This window comes from Pygocentrus nattereri, chromosome 25 (genome assembly GCF_015220715.1).
Source record: "Pygocentrus nattereri isolate fPygNat1 chromosome 25, fPygNat1.pri, whole genome shotgun sequence".
Taxonomy (NCBI): Eukaryota; Metazoa; Chordata; class Actinopteri; order Characiformes; family Serrasalmidae; genus Pygocentrus; species Pygocentrus nattereri.
Window position 1 is genome coordinate 22,219,650 of NC_051235.1, and position 20,400 is coordinate 22,240,049.

The window sequence follows — 20,400 nt, forward strand, 5'->3', positions numbered from 1 at the left end:
TCAAAGTTACTCAAACCTTGACAAAAGCGGCCTTGTTGCGGATTGCGGCCTGCTTTGCCCGAGAGAGTTCCCTAACTTTAGGTTTACCCTCAGATTTAACTTAATCCTCTTTTAAATAGCACAGGCTTGAGCCATTTTTTCATTGTAGCACTCCTTTTCTCTCTCCTCTCCGCCTTCTTTTTCAACATTTGGGCTGTTTTTTTTTGTTGTCAGGTTGACTCTCCGCATCCTTTTTTTTCTTCCTGCCTCTTGTTTGAGGCACATTCATGCAAATGAAGAAGACACCTACATCCAGTCGAACGTGTGGCAGCTGTAGACGAGAATTCAATTAAGCCACCCCTGAGGTGTGGTAATTGATCCACATGATTTTTTTTTCTTATTTCTCTTCTTTCCTTCTTTCTTTCTTGCGCTTTCTCTACCCTCCTTTTTTTCTTTTTTTCACCACTGTTGTTTAATGAAAACAAAATCCTGTTTTTGGAGTAGCGGCCTGAGACTGGGAGGCTGACTCATCTGTAGTTATTTATATAATCCCCAGTCTTTCCAAACGGGAGCATGCTATGCCTCGGCGCTAAACGCATCATTTGCATCACTCAGTGCTGTATTTGGATACATCTGTGACTCTAAGGCTTTCAACTTGAGTACATTTTCGCTATTTCTCTCAATACATGATTTGTGCTGAATGCATCTTATATTTCAAACCCTTACCAGTCTTCTTGCTTTCTTGATTTTTATTTATTTATTTATTTATTTTTTTTTTACGAGAGGGCCCCAGATGCATTCGAAAGCGCACTATTCATTATGTATCTGTGCAACTCTGGAATAATTGGACGTGGATGTCATTGTTTGGAGAGACCCAAAAGTGAGGACATCTGTTGCAGTGATTCATCCTGATGGAAAGTCTATGATGTTGCTGAACCAGTCCGCAACCCCGGTGACTTGTTTTCTTGTTAATCTAATTGGGGGGGAAACTTTTTTTTTTCATTTTTTCCCTGACTTTGCTCTTCGCGCTTTCCTCTCTCCTGTGTTGGAGGCTTTCAAGAGTACGCCGCCGCATTAATATGGACATCTGCTTTTGTTTCTGGTGGCCTGCGATCCGCAGCACACTCTTCCACTCTTTCATCATCTTTCCTGTGGTCTGCCTTGCAAAAGGGCCTACCTGATCTTACAGTGGAGCTGAGCTTTCACCATTCGCCCATTCATCTTCAAGGGAAGTGCTGCGTGTGTATCAGCATGTGCATTAGTTTGTGTGTGTGTGTGGTGTCAGCAAGGTCCTTACCTCCTTTCCATTTGGCAAGGTAGCTGCAGTTATATCGAGCTAAATAATCTCCCAACATTGACATTTTGGGCTTTTAATGGACACTGTGAGGTTCACCAACTAAATTTACTACAAAAAATGTCACAGAATATGTTCTTTAGTGTACAGTGATGGAATTTTGTGTAGTTATTCCTTAGATGAAGGTATACAGCTTTGTTCACACTGAAGGGCAAATCTTATTTCTTAAATCAGATTTTCAGACTGAGTGTTCAGATTTCAAGTTACGAGGGAACGAATCTGATTTGTACTTATCCACTTTGGTTGCCATAATCGGGAAGCATGTGTAAGTACACTGACAAGAGAGGATAAACTTAGCAAACCAGATGCATTTATTAGCTTAGATGTTTGCCGTTACTTAACAGCTATAATTAGCTAACAGAAGCATTCTGCTATATTTCACAGCAGCACTGCATGTTTTATCAGCAATTTGAACAGAATATGACGCTGCTGTAGGCTAACCTAGTCAGCAGATAACCAGGAAACCGGCCTCCTCCAGTAATATTCAGTAATATTGCAGCACTCACCGCTATATAAAGAGGCGCTGCTTTCCCACAAGTCTTGGGGCTTTATAGTCCAGCTGTTATTGGCTGCAGCCAAAGCAAAGCTTTTCTGTCTCAAACAGCTCATTCTCTCACCCAGCTCACATCTCCTGGTCTCCCTCTTTCCATGCACAAAAACACATTCTGACATCAAGAACTGCCAAAAAATAAACATTAAATCTAACCTGAACCATAATGAACCAGAAAACCAGAACTTATACTTGAATTAGGTTTGAATTCATTCAAATGCAACTTGAAATGTATTGAAAAAAGCTTTATTTCACATGTCTTTTTGCTGTTCAGTCCTCTCCTCAAGCCAGATATGGATATGGAGTGTCTATATGATACTTTTTGATTACATCCAATTTTCATTATTTTATTCACAATCAAGCTTGGATTTTCTGTAGTTTTGTTAAAAGTGGCCAAACCACATTGAGTTCAGTACCATATCTTATTTTGTAGCCACATAGTTAAATCATTTAAAAATATATATTCTTTTTCAGGTCCATGCTCAGGCAGGCTCCAGGAACATAATTTTACATTTTCAGATATCGATGTTAGACAAATAGGAGATCGAATGCAAAATTAAAGTCCAATTCATCGTTTAATTAAATGTGACCGGGCCTAAAAGAAAAGAGAGAGAGAGCAAGAGAGAGAGCGAGAGGAGGCACAGAGGAGGGCACAATATGTTCTGTTACATTATACTTTCTTAGCTGGGAGAGAGGCAAAAGGGCAGTGAAAAGGAATACTTGCTATTTAATTACTGTCAGCTGAATGAGCTGTGTGCTCGGTGCTGTTCTTCTCGCCCCCCTCCCCGATGTAAAAAAATCTTATTCACTTAGTATGTAGGTCACATTACAGTGGTGTCGGGTTATTGGACATGGGCTTAGATAACTGTTTGTTGAGTATTAAATGCTTTTGCTGCCTCAGCACCCTTTCGAACTGGTATTTTTCACACAGCTGTGCTACTGAAAGGAGGCAATGCTGCAGCAAAAATCATGTCACCCCCCCCCCCATCCCACACAAACCTCCCTCCAAATTCAGAGCCACCCATTGGGTGCTGTAAAAGAGCCTGAACCCCATGCGTTGTATTTATCTTTGTATTTATAAGGGAAGAGAGAGAGATAAAGGAGGCCAGCAGATGGAGGTACGAGGACAAGAGAAAGAGACTTGTTAAAAAATAAAAATAAAAAAGGAAATACGCACTTGTCGTTGTGCAGACACACATACACTTGAGGTAAACCCAATGACCTGCTCAGTCCCGAGGTGTTAGCCATGCAGACAAATCGCTGCTTTCTTTCCTCTTATCTCTGTTTGCTTAGCGTGACCTTGCTAGCGGCTAATGCGTGTCATTCTCACAACGCCTAATGGTCGACTAGGATGGACTGCCCGCGCTGCCGTGACTCTGCCAGAGCTTCTGCCCCTATCTACCAGGCCTTTCCCTCCGCTTTTTTGCCCTCCCTCCCCTTTTCTCTCCCTCTCTCACCCTCTCTCTGTCTCTTTTTCCTCTCTCTTTCTTCCCGGGGAAGAGAGGAGGCCAGATGGTGATTGATTTTTCGAGTGCTGACATCCCTGCTTGAGAAAGGCTCCCTCGCCCGTTTCCCTTTGTGCAGAGGAAGTCAGGCACACTAACATCATGATGCGATGATCGGCTCCGGAGCGCCGCCGCCAACGAGCGCGATTGATTGACAGATCACGCACTCACAGCGACACAGCCCCACACGCATAACAAAACGCAGTGACTGCTTTTTTTAAAAAAATGAAGAAGAAGAAAAAGAAGAAAAAGCCACTACTTCATGAAGCAGAAAGGCGCAAAGAAGATGAAGAGGTAGAATCCAAAATCACTTGGGAGAGCTCAGAGGCTGTGTGCATCGTAAAACAAAGTCGTGCTGTTAAAACAACAAACGGAACCGACTCGAGACGCGGTACATGCTGAGCTCCAAAGCTAACGTGAATACGTGAGGCTCTGCTTCCATAACGGCAAAGGATGGACGTTTCGCAGCAGCACGAATTTGCAACAGGCCCATTGAGTCGACTGCGCAGCTCAAATGATGTCATTGGCTAACTAGCCATTCTCAGGCCATTGCCTCTGTTTGCGTGACTAAATACATACAATTAAGGGCCCGGCACTTCTCAATCTCTATGAACTCATTGTTAGCCCGGGTTCAAGTGCACTGATAATGGGGGCCGGGGGAAAACAGGCGTATCATCGCGGTGCCGCACACACACAGGGCTGGTGGGTAAAAGAAATGTCTCATTATCTAACGCATTCTCTTTCACCCAACAGCCCTTTCTCTCTCTCTCTCTCTCTCTCTCTCTCTCTCTCTCTCTCTCTCTGTCTTTCTCTTTTTCCTCTCTGTCTCTCCTTTCCTCTCTCACTTGCCTTTTTGTTTTCCGAGGGCAGTATGACGTAGCATTAATGCAAGCACCCTCTCTCTCTCTCTCTCTCTCTCTCTCTCTCTCTCTCTCTCTCTCTCTCTCTCCCTCTCTCTCTCTGCCTCTCTCCTTCTCCTGCTAATTCTCCAGTTAAATGCATCATTAGTCATTTAGGGTGGTGTGAAAGTGGCTGGACAGTGGACAAGAAGACCCAAATTTGCAACTTGATGAGGAAAAATAAAAGCCTCATAGATCTATGATAATGAAAGTAATCAGGCCTGAATACAGACGCAATGCGAAACAGTTCCGAGCTAATTCTGCTCTCATTATATTCCATACAGATAGAATCCAAGTCCCTGTATCAACGGCATCAGGATAGCCTGTGCATCCCTCTCTGGAAGCCTGCTGTAATGGATTTTACTGGAGCACGATAAAGCTGCAAATGTAGCCAGAACCTTATCCAAAAGGTATTTTTTTCTTACCTCGGTAAGCCTCCAAAACTTTGGCCATCATTAGATTATGGGCCCAGCATAGCCCATCTTTCATACTCCTAGATCCTCTCCTTCATCCTCCCTCTTGCTACAGAGAGATGGTCTTAGCGTCATAGCCGTGGTTATGGTGGGGGGGATGTGCGTCTTCACCTGAGAGCCCGGCGTGGGGCGATTGAGGGGCGTGCTAGCAGGCGGAACGGCGGGCCGAAGGTAAATGGATCTTATTTTGCGGAGCGTCAACACGTGTAAAGGGGCGCACGGCTCATTACTCGGCCCCGATCCCTCTGCAGATACGCTGATGGATGAGGAGCAGGGACCCGACCCCGAGCAGCCCTCTCTCTCTCTCCCTCCCTCCATCTATATTCATCTTTCTGCTTCCCTAACAGTGCCTTCCTCTTCTCCCCTCAACCTTGTCCTTCTCTTTTCGCTTCTCCTCACCTTTTCACTTTTTTTTACCGTTTTCACCCCTTCCTGTCTCTTTTGTTTTCTAAGGATGCAGGGTGCCAGTGGAGTTTTAGCCTGAATTTGAAACAGATTAGATTTTTTCAAAGCTGTGTGAACATAAATAGGATCTTTTCAAATCAGATTCAGGCTATGTTCTAGAGTGAAAACGTATCTAAAATGTGATCTTGTGATATAATGAGATTGGAACTTGATAAAATGTGCTCATGTCAGTCTTTTCAGGTCAAAAGTCTACACTAATGGATCGTAGATATGGATCACTTACAAACATAAATGTGAAACATCAAGTGGGGCAGATGATTATTTCTATTATAATAACCCAATTGAACCATTATGCCTTCTGCTGCTTCCTCTCACGTTGTCTCCACTGAAGTGCCTGCATCAATCAAATTTCTCTCTGTGGAGCAACCGATTTTTTCTTTCATGGTGCACAAAAGTAACAATACTAAACAATAGTTTAACAACAAAACAAAACAATAGTTTATATAGTGTATTGTAATCAAAGTATAGTTTATTACATTTCATTTAGGCATTATTGCAGATGCTGTCATTTTAATCATGTTGCCAATGTAGGCAAATATACCTTTTGGTATCATGGTATCAAGGACTTATTTGTGTAGTGTGGGGTGCCTGCCTATTCCCAGGAATCGAACCTCAGTCTCAGATTTTGTAACAACCCCATTGTTGAAGCCCTCTGTCATAGAAGTTTTAAATAAACAACACATCAAATTTGAGCAATAAGTCCTGCATTGTAATTGAAGCCTAACAGTATTATTCTTTCTCTTTCGGTCTCCCTTATCCCTACCCTTCATGCTTTAATTTATTCTATTTTTCTCTATGTTTATGCTTTTCTTTCTCCAGTCTATATACAGTATCCCTTGCTCTATGCTGTATTCAGTGGAGTATGGGTGGTGAAAATGTGAACTCTGTCTACACCAGGCCTGGGATTCATTAGCTACGGACCACACTAGGGGGCCTGTTAGCGACACTCGTTTGATGCCTCTGTAACCAGGTTCTGCGGTCAGGACCTTGCTAAACCAAGGGTCTTACCAGAGGAAGCCTGAGATTCCACCTGCCACCATACACCCACCCTCACTAGTCTGACCGCCCCCCCAACCCCACCCCCCCACCTCACGCTACCTCCACCTCATTCCTCTGTGCTCACATTCCTTCCGTTCAGGACGGAGCCTCTCCTCGGCAGTCAAACGGCTAATTGGTTACAGATTGCTCTTTAACCCCAGGGTTACGCACCCCCTCGCAGCCTGTTAAAGTCTTATGGGAAATGGAGTGCGGTTTACAATGCAGCCGGGGAGGGGGAAAGGTCACCAGAGTTGTAACACCAGGGGTGCCTGGCGTGTGCGCCTGTGTGTGTGGTTTAGCGTTAGTGGCGGCTGCTCTGTAGCGCTGGAAACTTTACGTGGCTGAAGAGAGTAAATTTGCAAATCCACAGCCTGTGGTCTCAACCGCTACACCCTCCCTCCACTCCTCACTCCCTCCCACACACACACACACACACACACACACACTCCTAGAAAGAAAACGACATTGAGAGGGTTGCTCTCCAGCAATCTGTCACTTCAAAGCATCTGGTGTTTCTTTCTTTCTTTCTTTCTTTCTTTCTTTCTTTCTTTCTTTCTTTCTTTCTCTCTCTCTCTCTCTCTCTCTCTCTCTCTCTCTCTTTTTTATTCCAGTCTCCTGCTTTTGCTTCTCTCTTTTTCACATGTCACGGCAAACATGCTCGACTGGATGCACAACAGTTAAAGCAACAGCCGGGATGAGAACTTTTGAGAAGACTTGCTTACCACAGAAGCCATGAGTCTAAGTCCATCTCTGTCCTGGGCCTAACCAGTGCTCTTTGCATTTAATCCATTAACCCAAGCTTGCTAAATTTAGCTTCTAGAATGTAATTTCAGCTCTCAGATTTCAACAAATGAACATTTTTGTAATTTGCTGAGTTAAATCAGGTGTTAAATAAGGTAGAATTCTAAACTCTACAGTGCTGTGGACCTTCATGACTGGTGTATAAACCCCCAGCCTAACTCTAAAGCCCCATCCCAGACTATGGTTTTAAAGAGCGTTCTGTCACTATACTTAATTATATACTGAATAATACTTATATAAAAAAGATTGCTGTCACTATGAGAAATGAAAACAGGGGTCTTATCGGCCATGTCATCATAGACGTACGTGGTCAGGAGTTCAAGAGAGCATCACTGGACTGCAGGCACCTGTTAGCTGACAGAATCTGCTATTAACATTCTCCTCCATGCATGCTGAGCTGTTGTATTAGTAACAGTTCAAAAAGATTGAACATATCTGGGTGGAAGGATGTGCCAGCTTTTATCCCCCCATCTTGGTAACTTTATGTGCTAATGTGTTAGACCTAGCTAACAGGTGGAATTGGACATGATTAACTTAGGGTAAAAGACTTGGGCCTCTGAAGTGGACAGTTGGGTTATGATACAGTAAGGGTACCTATTTTCAGGTTCCTTGAGGAACCTGAAATGTCTCAGTGTCTCAAAAACGTTTTTGTATTCTTTAAGTTTTTCAAATGCATTATAAGTTTGATCTGGGTTGATTATTTGAATTAGGCACATAAGTAAACTTTCGGTCATTGGGGTGAAAAACTAAACATGTAAGGTAATAAGCCATTATAGACCATGCATCACAGTGAGTTGGCTACATTGTTGTGTAGCATAGCATAATGTAATGCATGGTCTTGAGTGGCTTATTGCTTTGAAAAGAGTGCTGACAATATACAATACAACACATTGTGTATATATTGGGTATTTTACATCACCTTTGGCTCAGCAATCATTTTTGGAACTGGCTAAATCTGTTTATTTATTTTTTTAAATGCCCTTGATGGGTGAGCATTTATTCAAGATTTTATTTCCTAACTTACATATTGTCAAAACAAGAATCTGCAAATTTTGCTAAAATGCTGACTTTCCAGGAGTGGTCAAAAAAGTTCTTAGCTTTTAATGTAAGTTAATCTAAAGTAAATCTAATTTATTTTGAGTAAATTTGGAGCATTTCTATTTGTCAATTCATGATAAAATTTTCAGACAACGTAAAGGACAACTGCAATATTTGAATGATGTAGAAAATTGAAAATGTACAAAAACGTAGATACGTTTTTTCTTTGTATAAAAATGATATATTTTTAGTCAAATAATAAGCCATTCCCACTGAAAAGCTCTCAGCCCCCCCCCCCAAACCCCCCCCCCCCCCAAATTCCCTGAAACACAAAGCCAAAGACGGGCGGAGGGAGACATAGCACACCTTTATTCATGCTCAACTCCCCTGATGTTTTGTTGTCATAGCGCGTCACACCCTCTTTCCCTGTCTCTCTTTCTCACCCTCTTTCTCTCGCTCTTGTCACCTCTTCTCTCCTCATGTCGCTCTGGTGTCAGTTTCTTCGGTCTGGGTTCTGTGATACCTCTTCTTTGATATTGTATTCACACCCACCACACAGAGGCTGAAATAAAAACCATAATGCAATCAAAACACGTTGGCGCCTGGGATTATGAAATAAAAACTCAAAAAGCAGCTTTGAGTTCATGAAATACATTTTTTAATTGTGTGTTTGAGAAATAGCCCTCTGTCTTCTTAAATGTGTGTGAGAGCGTGTGTGCATGCATGTGTTTTGAGCAGCATGTCCTCTGATGCAGAAGAGTGGTGTCATAATCAATACAATCATAACCATTCAAGAAACTGACCATGAGGAAAGTCTAGGGAGAATTCTGTGAACCCTGCAACGCATGTTATTAAGATCTGTACCTCTGGTTACACAGAAAGGATAAAAATACCTCACTAGCTGTCAACACAGGTTAATAACAAATGCAAAGATTACTTACTGCCAGAGTGACTGAGTGAAAACCTCAGTTTTTTGAAAGTTTAAAATTTTTACACCATTTGAAAATAAATGACAGCTGTCCTTTACATTATGTGAACGAATTTCTTGATGAATGAACCGATAGAAAAGTGAGTAGAATACGAATCCCGTTACGTTAATGTAAGTTAATAATGTTTCTTTGGCTGGATGTCCAAGAGAGTGCATTTGGTCTCGCTCTCTCTGGGTGTGTAGGGTGGTCTTTCCTTCTTCCCCCCCACCACAACACTAGCCAGGCGTGTCTTAACTGATGTAAAAGAATTGGAAGTTGTAAGTTGCAAATTTGTTATCCAAAATTTCACCCCTATTGAGTGCTAAGTAGTCAAAGCATGAACTAGATCAGCCACACAGAGAGAGAAGCTGAGTTAGTTTCAAACTTATGCACATTAGATCAACGGTAGATCAATCAGGTAAAGGCAATTTTTTCTAGCTTATTTAGAGCATTTTTATATATTTTTAGCCAAGTATAGTTTAAAAATAGCCTGTTTGAGAGGGAATGTGCGCCATTAGATGATAATGTAAATAGGCAAAAAAAAAAGGGAATATGCTAGCTGAATAAATCTATGATACTTCAAAGAAATATTTAATCAGGTGGTCTGTTTTTAGAAGCATGTATATGAGAGGAGAAGTAGTTTTGAAATCTGCAATTTAGTGTTTTCCTCCAAGCATGTTGAGCTGTCTAATATCGCTGCGTTAGCAGTATTTTAAACAGATAAGGTGATGCTTCACATGTCTCTGTGAGAGCATGAGCTAGTCTTCACCATTATATCTTGGCAGCAATGTATGTTAGGTGGAGACCTAGCTAGCAAATAGAAGTGGCAACAACTAAATAAGAAAGAAAATTGGGTAAAAATATAAACCACTTACCATTTCAGAGATTCTTGGTTTTGTAATAACATTGATGACGTGTTTTGTATTTTAGTTTTGGTTCTTTCTTCAAACTCAACAAAAAAGAAGTGTGTATGAGGATATAAAGGCCTGGTCATGTACCATAGGGAGAAAATAAATGTATGTCCATGTAACAAATCCATTTGTGATCAGTCCTCTCGAGAATTTGAATGCTCTTTTTCTTGTGCTTTCAAAACTCGCACATATTGAATCTGAAGAACATGGACCTCACAGTGACTCACATTTTCCACAACTGTTGATGCTTTGTTTAGACCTTGTTTGTGTGTGAGAGATGAGGCCATAAATTACCAGTTTGGGCCTTAACGAAGTCTGCGGTTCTGTACTAATTAATCATTCTGTACTACCTTATAAATAACACGAGGGATAGTAATAACACATCACTATTACTCAGAGTGAGGGACAGTTCTAGCGTTTCCAAATCCAATTTAAATCAGTGTGAAATATCTACTGCTATCTCTTATTTGCTGTAAGGATTAGTAAACATAGCTATTTTGTGTTTTTGTGTTGTGTTGTTTATGTGTGTGTATTGGTCCATATGTGCATTGTTGATGCTTAATATCAGGCCTTGCTTTTGTAGGTCTCCTGTTTTACTGCTCCTGGACAGGAAGGCCATGTGATTGGCTTTGTTCAATTTTGCTGGCAGTCAGCACACACTGACATCTGTTCCCTCCCAGCCAGTTGAACCAATCTCAATCAGGAGATATACACACACGTCTGAATTTTGCCTCACACACACACACACACACACACACACACACACACACACACACACACACACACACACACACACACACACACACAATGTTCATACTCCAGATCTCACACACACAGGGACTATAATTCATCCCACACTCAGTGACAGTGAATAAGTGTATGCACATCCACACAAATGCACAAGGTGCTGTGAAATATTATAGCTGAGTGTTGTGCCTGACCATCCTCACCATTATTAGAGACTGTACCACTGATCAGAAATTTGGAATCGCTGTTGAAAAACTTGAAATCAGCGTTTTCAAAAATTTGAACCCATATGTTCAGACAAATGTGTGAAATTAACTCTTAGTATGCTAATCTTGTACCATAACCCTCTGAAATTATATTTTCTAAGTTGTGTTAATTCCACACACCCCATCTCGTCTCCAGGCTTTTTATTTTATTGTTCTGTTTTAAAACATTAGGTTATGAACAAATGTGTTACAAATGTGGACTTTTCCCCCTGGGAAAAACCTATGTAAGTATTGGACCTTAAAATCACTGCTGTACCTTTAAAGGTACATTTATACTGTGTCTACCTTGATGAATGAAAAAAGGTTTTATAGCATTAGAAACCTCTCTTTAACCTTTAAAGATCTAGAGTTACCATAGTTTTGCTAAATGTAAATGTTATTACACATTTCCTTGATTAATTGTGTAGTTCCATAATGAATTACATTTACATTTAACTTCTGTAACCTTCTATAACCTTCTATATTGACAAGTGTGGGTCTGCACTGTTTCATTTGACTCGTGTGTACACACAACTAGAAATCCAAATATTAATAAAATATTTACTGTTGTAATTATCAGCACTAGTGTGTTCACAGTTTAAAGTTTTGACAGAATTTATCTGCCTGTTTCAGTGAACTGTCGGAAATAATTACACCATGCTTTTGCTATTGTGGTGGTAACTGCACCTTCTAAGAGTTGATGTAACTTAATGCTTTTCAGAATTGGTCATGATGAAATGTTCATACAGTGGTGTGAAACAAAATTAAAACAAAAATCAAGGTTTGTAATGATGATATGTTGTAGAAAACAAAGATAAGCATTAAAGAAGTATTGGTTAGAGAAGATTTGGGCCAGATCCTGCTGCTCATTCTTGTCTCTGGAGGCCGGTGCGTTGGCATGGCACTCTGTATGTACCTTAGATGTGAGGAATGTGAAGGCAATATGGTATGAGGCGTTTATGGAAGTCCTGGTGGACGTCCCTCCTGAGCAAATAACCTACCTGAATCCCTGCAAAGCTCGCAGGAGTGAAGCACAGAGCGTCCGCCGAAAGGCCTGTTTCAAATTAAACTCCGTCAGGGCGAAAGAAACGAATGTGACGCGGCCAGATCTGGTATTTTCGTAGCAATTACCCTAAACTCCGAATTAATTCTTTGCAGACAGAGAGCGAGCCTGAGCAGGTGGCTGCCATATTTGAAGGGGACAGTCAGGCCACTCCTCATGCCTCGTCTGATAAAGGCCTCTTACATTGAAGCCCATATGACACCCCTGCACCCCTGCAACACCCCCCACCCCCCCTGAGCCTCTCCAATCACCATCCCTAGCTTTCTTTCTCTTCTTTTACTCCTTCTTTCCATCTCTTGCCTCCCTTTCTCTCATTATTCTCCCCATAATGCGATATGACATCATTTATCCCGGTGCATACATATTCATCACTCACTCATGAGTAATCGTGAACAGTGGAGCAACATGCACTTCAGCGTTACAGGCGCACAATCAAAGTGACTCTGTGCTTATTGCAGCCGTGCTACCTTGAGGGGATTCGGAGCAGGAACAGGCACAGGAGAGTTGGAGTGATCTAATGTTATTAACTGATCAAACTGACTCGAGGAGGAACAGGAAATTCCCCCAGCCAAGCGAACATTTACGGCCGGGCTGTCTGAAGCCCAAGCTTTATCATACTAAATAGACTGTGATTTTCTTACCCGCGCTCCCGTCAGATCTTTTACTTTGATACTGAGTCGCTACTGTTGGAGTTTTACAGACTTACAGCAAAGGTGTGCACTACATTTTGAGCACTGAGCTGCTAATGATTTTTTTCACGTTCTCATTTTTTATTAGTATAGGTGTGCTTGCATTTTTTATTATATATATATATATATATATATATATATATATATATATATATATATATATATATATATATATATATATAATAAAAACACTCCATTGCAAACTGACTAAGCTATTCTTAGGTTATGGAAGTGATACACTTTGGGTCTGCTGGCAGAACCTGGCCATTTAAGGCCAGTTAAGCTAATTAAGTTGAACTAATTGTCTGCTGTTCCATGCATTAGCCTTTTATTAGCAAAGCCTTGAATTAGTCTGTACATGTCTTTCTTTCTTTCTTTCTTTCTTTCTTTCTCATTTTTGATATTGAAACTTTTTACTTTTGAAACTAAGTTTTTTGTCCAAAGCAAATATGTGTTTTATTTATTTATTTATTTTTTCCTGGCTTATTTTTTAAACTAAGTCATTATGATGTTTTACTGTTGTTGTTCTTATAATAATAAAGGTATGCTTATGATTTTCCTTTGCTAATTATGTTGATTTTATGTCTCTGTAGTTTATGTTTAACATAAATTTTTTGTAAAGCAAAGAAATACCAGCCAAATTGTTGCCATTAAATCAATACTGTTAGTGTTTTACAGAATTCTGTCTCTTCTGTGAGAGACAAATGTGTGCTTGTGAGCCTTTTTCTCAGCATAATTTGTTGATGGGGACAGTAATTCTGTTGTTATACACTTCTTTGTTTTTTTTTGTGTAAGTCAGAGATGTGTTTATTAGGTTTATAATAGCTTGAGCTTGGTTTTCCTCTGCTTTATTCTTCTCTCATTATCATTCTTAACCTATTCACCTACTTATCTAACCCACTGCAACTGCCCACTCTTCCCCCCTCTCTCTTTCTCTGACTCTCTTCTTCTCTGTCTTTCTTAGTGTTGTCTAGCAGAGTTGAGTACCAGAGTGGTGTGTGTGTGTGTGTGTGTGTGTGTGTGTGTGTGTGTGTGTGTGTGTGTGTGAAGCATGGAGTGCCGTGGTGTTTAGCTCCAGTTCTGTGGACCTGGGTGGATTCCCTGAAGGCAGAGCAGGCTTGTAGGGGAGGGGGGACATGCCTGAGAGTGTGACAGTAATGCCGCGCGGCAGACACAACTATTTCACAGGGGCTTAGCGGCCCTGCCGGATGATGTAGTCTGTCAGCGTTTACACAGATCCAATCTGAACTCCGCCACAACTCTCCAATATTCCCTTGGATTATGTCTCACGATGTGACTGAGCACTGTGGAGACATGGAGAAGGAGAGAGAGAGGAGGAGAGGAGAGACGTAATCCTCTAAGATGTACTCATGCAACTTCAGTCTTGTTACACTGTGGATGAAGGAATATATTTGGACAGACTAAGTATGGACACACACACAGGGATATTCTTTACCTTTCCTCACACCTGTTAAATTACACCATTTGTAATATTGACTACCACTGTGGAGAGTTGCTACATCTGTTTTGTTAACTGTTCCAATATACTTACATATTTATTACATAGTCATATTCTTTATTGACAGGATTGATTCTGCACCAGTTTCTATGTAATGACTTGCTTTCTACTAAATTTCTACTCTAGTGTTGTCTCTGTCATGACAAAATCTCATATCTCCAAAATGGGGACTTTACAGGAAAGGAAAAAGCTTCAATTCTTGAAGATTGATGGAACAGTTCTGTTTTCCAAATATTTTTGGAGCATTTCTATTTCAACACAATGTTTTAACACAATGTCAACTGGCATTTTCAACTTAAAAAAAAAAAAGTAAATAAATTAATTCACACAGATGTGAAGATACAAGGTTTTACTGTGATGATATATAAAAAGAGAAAGTGGACACACTAGATAACTTATATAAACATTCATAAATAATGTTTGACCTGCAGCATGTTTGGTCAGATTTTGAAGAGCAGGTCTACATCAAATTCTGAATATGTCTTGGTGCCTAAACATGACTTAGTTCAGCAGCTGTGACCATGGATTAAATATACAAACTGAAATTGTCCAGAAACAAACAGGTTATTACATCCATGATGTTTCATGTGATAACACACATGAAACACACAACTCTGACTGGTGTATTGCTTTTATACAACAGCAGAATAAATTTAAAAAATCAACAAAGTCTTAAATATTATATCAAATATATACAGTTTCTTCCATTGAAAAAGCACCCTTTTATATGACAGATAGTACAGTAAAGTTGGTTTTATATGGACTTTTGCTGGATATTTCACTTTCTCTCCTTGTTGTCTTATGAGTTCAAAAACTAAATATATTTCAAAATGTCCATTGTTAAAATCATACCAAATAGCTTGTAGTAAAGAGAGTGGCTTCCCATAACCAGGATTTGTACTAAGCTTTATGTCAGCTACTCTCTTTATTGTAAGTGATATAATGTGGTTTTGCTTTGTTTTAGCTAAATACATAGGGAAATAAAACTGAGAAAAACTTTTGGGATATGCACTTTGTAGATGGCCCATTCAGCTATCGCACAGGTGCGCAATGTTTTCAAAACCGCATGTTCAGTAAAACTAAATGTATATTTTTAAAATATATTTCTTCTCAGGTCATTTTTGTAAGTTTCATGAGAAATTATGAATTAGTCAGATATCCAATGAAAAGTCCAATCTCAGGTTCAGCTCAGCTTGTTGTAGTCGGTCTGTAAAACCATTCACAGCCCATTCTGTTCATTTCTGACTAATTCTAGTTTGTTTAGTTATTCTGAAAAAGTAGAAACATTATTAATCATTAGCAGCAAAGCAGTCACTACTTAACAACTGGTGGTACAGTTTTTCTGAGAAAAGTGATTTTTGATAACAGCATAGGTGGAACGATTCTCAACCAATCAGAATGTGCTGTCAGTATGAACCGCCATGTAATTTTCTATAAGGTACTTCATCTCGTGTTTTGTTGCTTATATAAAATGTTTCCTCTTCTACTTACAACCATGAATGTGATATCAAATGAAACTTTACAATCTTCAGTTTTAACAGAATTTCAGTGAATTACCAGCAAAAAATAATTAATAAATTATACCAGGCTTTAACCGTCATCTGCAATAATTATGATTTCTGTTTTACAAGAAGGAAACAAGTACAATGACAGCAACTATGAGAACATAAGGAAAGGAAGGGCTAAAAATGCAGCATGGTGGTAAATAATAAAAGCAACAAGGGACGGAAAGATGTTGAAAAAGGACAATAACGTTCTGTTCTGCTGAACAAATTTGACGTTAAAACAGCAGACCGCTGCACAGTCCATTGGATGCGATGATCACCCAGGCTACAAAAAGTGATTAGAATATATCAGCACACCTCTCGTCAGCAAGGCAGCTGCTTGGAAAACACAAGTCCTACAGCATAACGTCAGTAGATCCCAGCCTGTGCGCGTGTTGGGAAGCGTGTGCACACGGCAGTGTTTCTTGCCAGTTCTCATTTAAGAGCGTTTTTGCCTTTCGACTCAAAATGTTTCGCATTATTCTTTCACTCGAGCCCCAGTGCTGATAAACAGGTTATGTGTCACTCCTCTCAGTTTTCCTCTCCTGAGTGCTTGCTGAATAATGTCAGCGGCCTTGATTCTGCTTCAGCTTCATTTTTCTAACTTTCAGATAAAGAGGGTTTTCTTTTGGCATATTATCCTTACACAGTGTCTTTATTTATTCTTACACAAATATGTGTCTTTATTCCAACATGAGGAATATTCTAATTCTTATTCATGAAGTGAGTGATGTTTGACATTTACTCAGATAAGTTTTCAGGAGTGTAGATAAGTAAGAAAATGGCACTACAAACATAAAAAAACTCTTTGTATAAAAACAACAGAAGAGTCTAAAGTGCCCCATGTGTGCATGTATATACTTTTCTGGACAAAAATGTCCCCACTTTGTAGGAAAACCAGAGAAAGTAGGACTTTTTAAGGGTATTTTACAAAAGCTATTTCAGTGTTTATAACTGAAAGGGCACCAGGCCTTAACACTGTATAAAACCAAACACCTCAGTGGTGTGTGAGTGTGTGTGTGTGTGTGTATAGGCGAGGTAGTGCCAGTCAGTCACAACATAAGGTGTGTGTAATGGGCTCATTCTCTAGAGACTTGGCTTTGTATATGGGACACATTTCGAAGTGCATTGCCCTTTGGAACCCTGCTCACAGGCTATTACCGGGCCCTCCGTGTTGTCTCACTCCTCTTCTCGCTGGCAATCACAAGCCCTTCTTCTAGGCCTGAGACACCTTCTCATGCTTTTCATGATGACATTAGAGAGAGAGAGAGAGAGAGAGAGAGAAGGCAGGAGATTACCATTTATACGATAAACCCATTCCAGCCTTGCCCCAGTTTAAATTACACTGTGTTTTTCTTTTTTGATTTCCATTTTGCGCATAATGCTCTCTCTCAGCATGTTTTAAGTTATATTATTAGCGTTCCTCCAGAGACCTTTCCCTCTTGCTTTTGGGGTGGGATTCCAGGCTCTGGATGCATTAGCTCGCCGTAATTGGCGAATGATCATGGGATGGAGTGTGGATTGAGAGGAAGCTTACGGCACACACACATAGAAGCAGACACAGACACTCTTCGGTGTGGTAAGACCGTGATACTGGAAGTCAATCAGGGTCCCTATCAGTCAAGCCTAATGCCCCTTCCTAATACACTTTAATAGCTTCCTCTTCTCGTCTCCTATTCTTCTTCGGTCATTGATCTGAAATCATATTTTTCACTCCTTTTTTTAGGAGGGGGCTTTGCAGCCTTGCCCGGGATTTATTGCTGTCACCTGTCGGCTGTTTGCAGATTAATGCGAGCCAGTTTGAGGCATTTTGGGGAAGGAAGCGATTTATTAGCATTCTGATGTGGCGAACAGTCAGGGGTCCGACACAGGCCAGCTAAAGGGTAGACACTTGGCCCGGCAGCGGCTTTGTATGAAGCACGGGCCCGTTTGAGCCCAGCATCCGACACATGAATGTGTAAAATATCCTGACGCCTGGGCAGGCTGTCGCACAAAGGGCTATCACCATATTATTCAAGAGATGCCATGGAGCCCGGCCAGAGTGGAGTGTTGGGGGGGATAGGGGTGGGTAGGGGAGGAAAAAATCGGCGTGATTGTGATTTGCCATTTATAATTGGCCTACGATGCGAAATGGTCCGCAGCCAGACTTTTTTAAAAAGGCAATCTGTGGCGGTGGAGGGGCCGATGGCTCGCTAATGACAACTAGCACGCTACGCCCTGGGAACAGAATGGCGCGCTTGTAAGGGTAGAGCACACAAATATGTTTATCTACAGTCAGCGATGTTTGCGTGACTCAAATGGCATTGTCCATTGATTTCTTTTTGCAAACATTTACGCCCACAAATGACAGACATATACAGCAAATTAAAAAAAAATCATATTTTAATGCCCAAATTGCACGACGGAATCAACTGTTTAAAAACAAGTGTTTAAAAACATCTTTACCTCAAAGCTTGTTTATGTGTGTTCTGTTTATTTGAACGAGTTTGGGGTTTGTAATATGTGATTTGTTGTCTGTCTGCGTTTGTCTCTGTTTTGGCTAGCTGGGTTTCACTACTCTTAAATGACAGCATGCGTGGCAGTCTACCTCTGCTAGCAATGAGGCAAGGCCAGCTATTAGTCTGGCTGAGGGGTGTGTGTGTGTGTGTGGGAGGGGGGGATGCCTCCACATTGTGAGCTCAACAAAAGATAGTATTTGATAAAGGCTCCCCCTCCCCAAAAGCCCCCATAAATAATGAAAAGTTAATGAAGAGGTAACTTAATGATGTAATGAATATGGCAGCGCAAGGTCAAACAGAACCGGCGTGGGCTGGGTGAAGCTCCGCTACACCACTCATCCGGGTGTGTTTGTGTGTGTTTTAATGAACACTGCAATATTTTGAGTTTTATAACGTTTCATTAGCTCCATGTTCATATGTTTGTCATATTAACAAGGTAATTTCAGTGTTATTCTGTGTGGGCAAGTTTGTAAACCTTTTTTACTTTATGAAAACTTTAGAAAAAATACAAATGCTATAGATACATGTATATTTATGCATTCAGTATAATAGGCTGTTTTGTTTTGGATATGCATATGTTATATATTTTGTGCTTGTGTGTATACAGTGTGTGTATGTGTGGGGGAGAGAGAATGTGTGTGTGTTCGGGAGGATTCAGCAGAGCTGGATCTGGTGTTGAGATGGTGATTAAAAATTGAGAGGGTCTGAATGATACCGGTGAGAATGTGTTGGAGCCAGGTGCGATCGATAAGGTAGTCAAGCATGACATCAGTAACTCAAAGCACTGGAACACACTGGGTTCCACAAAAATGTTTTTCATGCCACATTGGGACATTTACGCTGCAAGAATTCCAGTCCTCTCTTTCTCATTAAGTCTTTTAGCATTGACCACATCTGGATTTGCATCAGTCTAGCTGCCACCTATGAGATACCAACTTTTAGTTTAACCCTTAAATGGCATACCTTTGGACACTATTGACTTGTGATGTTGTCCACTCCTCTACATTCTCCATGTTTTTTTTTTTAATAACCGATAAACAAATACCCAAAATATACAGTTGAATGCAAATGTTTGAAAACCCCCAAAACATAATTTGTTTATTTACCTTTTAAGGCATTTTTTGTCTGCTAATTTTAATGCACGATTTTTATTTATTTGTTCAATATTTTGGAAGAAAAATATAAAATATGCCATAACCCTTTGCAGAGGCTGCATGTTATGGTTTACTAGTTTTCCCCCAGTATGTTAAGTTCAGCAAATAAACAGAAATATTGCATTAATATCTGCAGATGTTTGCAGAGAATGTTATATTCACTTAGCAAATCAACAAAACATGTAAGTGTCTAGGGTGTCAAAACATTTGCATATGACTCCAATAAGATATATTTCATGTTTATATTATTTTGTTACACTACCATTCCTAAGCTGAGAAATACAGCATAGAATGAAATAATAAATTGAATATTAAATAAAATATTTGTATTTAATTTATATAAAATTTAATAATTGCATAAATTATTCAGTATTTCATTTTTTGGGAACAACAAGAAGTTATGAAATGATAAATAATTTTGTGCTGATTCAGAACTTTTGAACAGTAGTGTAAATAAAATATTTACCTTGTAAATTCTAAATCTAATGCATAAGTTATGTAGTTATGTAAAGACAGCTAGTGAAGTACCCACATATTTAAGGGTTACGGCTGAAACCTACATGATTTACATTAATGTGCCACTAAAATGTTGAAGTGACTCCTCGGCCTGCTGGGGAAAACGCTTAGTCAACAGTGGCCAGGTGAACACTTCGATCTGTTTCTCCTGGCCTGAGGTTAAAGACTACAGTCAGGGTGGTCTCAGCTGCTGCTCTGATAACAGATAACACACGGCAAACACACACCAAAACACAGGACACATGACAGCGTTGAAAGATTCCCATCTTTGCCAGTTTCTGTGCAATGTGAAGTGTTATGTATCCAAGTGCTTTTTTCTGTTCTTATTCACTGCTAAGCCATATCCAGAATAGGTATCTTACCAATAGAGTTAAAGCCTACAGAGACCATTTAGAAAGCTCCCGTGCCCTTTCTTGGATGAATCCTCAGTGAGGGAGTTCAGCT

General features: G+C 40.3%; 1 protein-coding gene across 7 annotated transcripts in view; it reads left to right on the forward strand.

Moving 5' to 3' along the window:
* znf536 (zinc finger protein 536) overlaps positions 1-20,400 on the forward strand; it is a 252,111-nt gene that overhangs the window by 52,867 nt on the left and 178,844 nt on the right. For 2 of the 7 annotated variants that reach the window (XM_037534421.1, XM_037534422.1), the window contains exon 3: positions 4,572-4,697. The exons of the other annotated variants lie outside the window; for them this stretch is intronic. The gene's annotated coding sequence lies outside the window, so the exon portion shown is untranslated. The remainder of the gene's footprint in view (positions 1-4,571; positions 4,698-20,400) is intronic. 7 annotated transcript variants of the gene reach the window in all.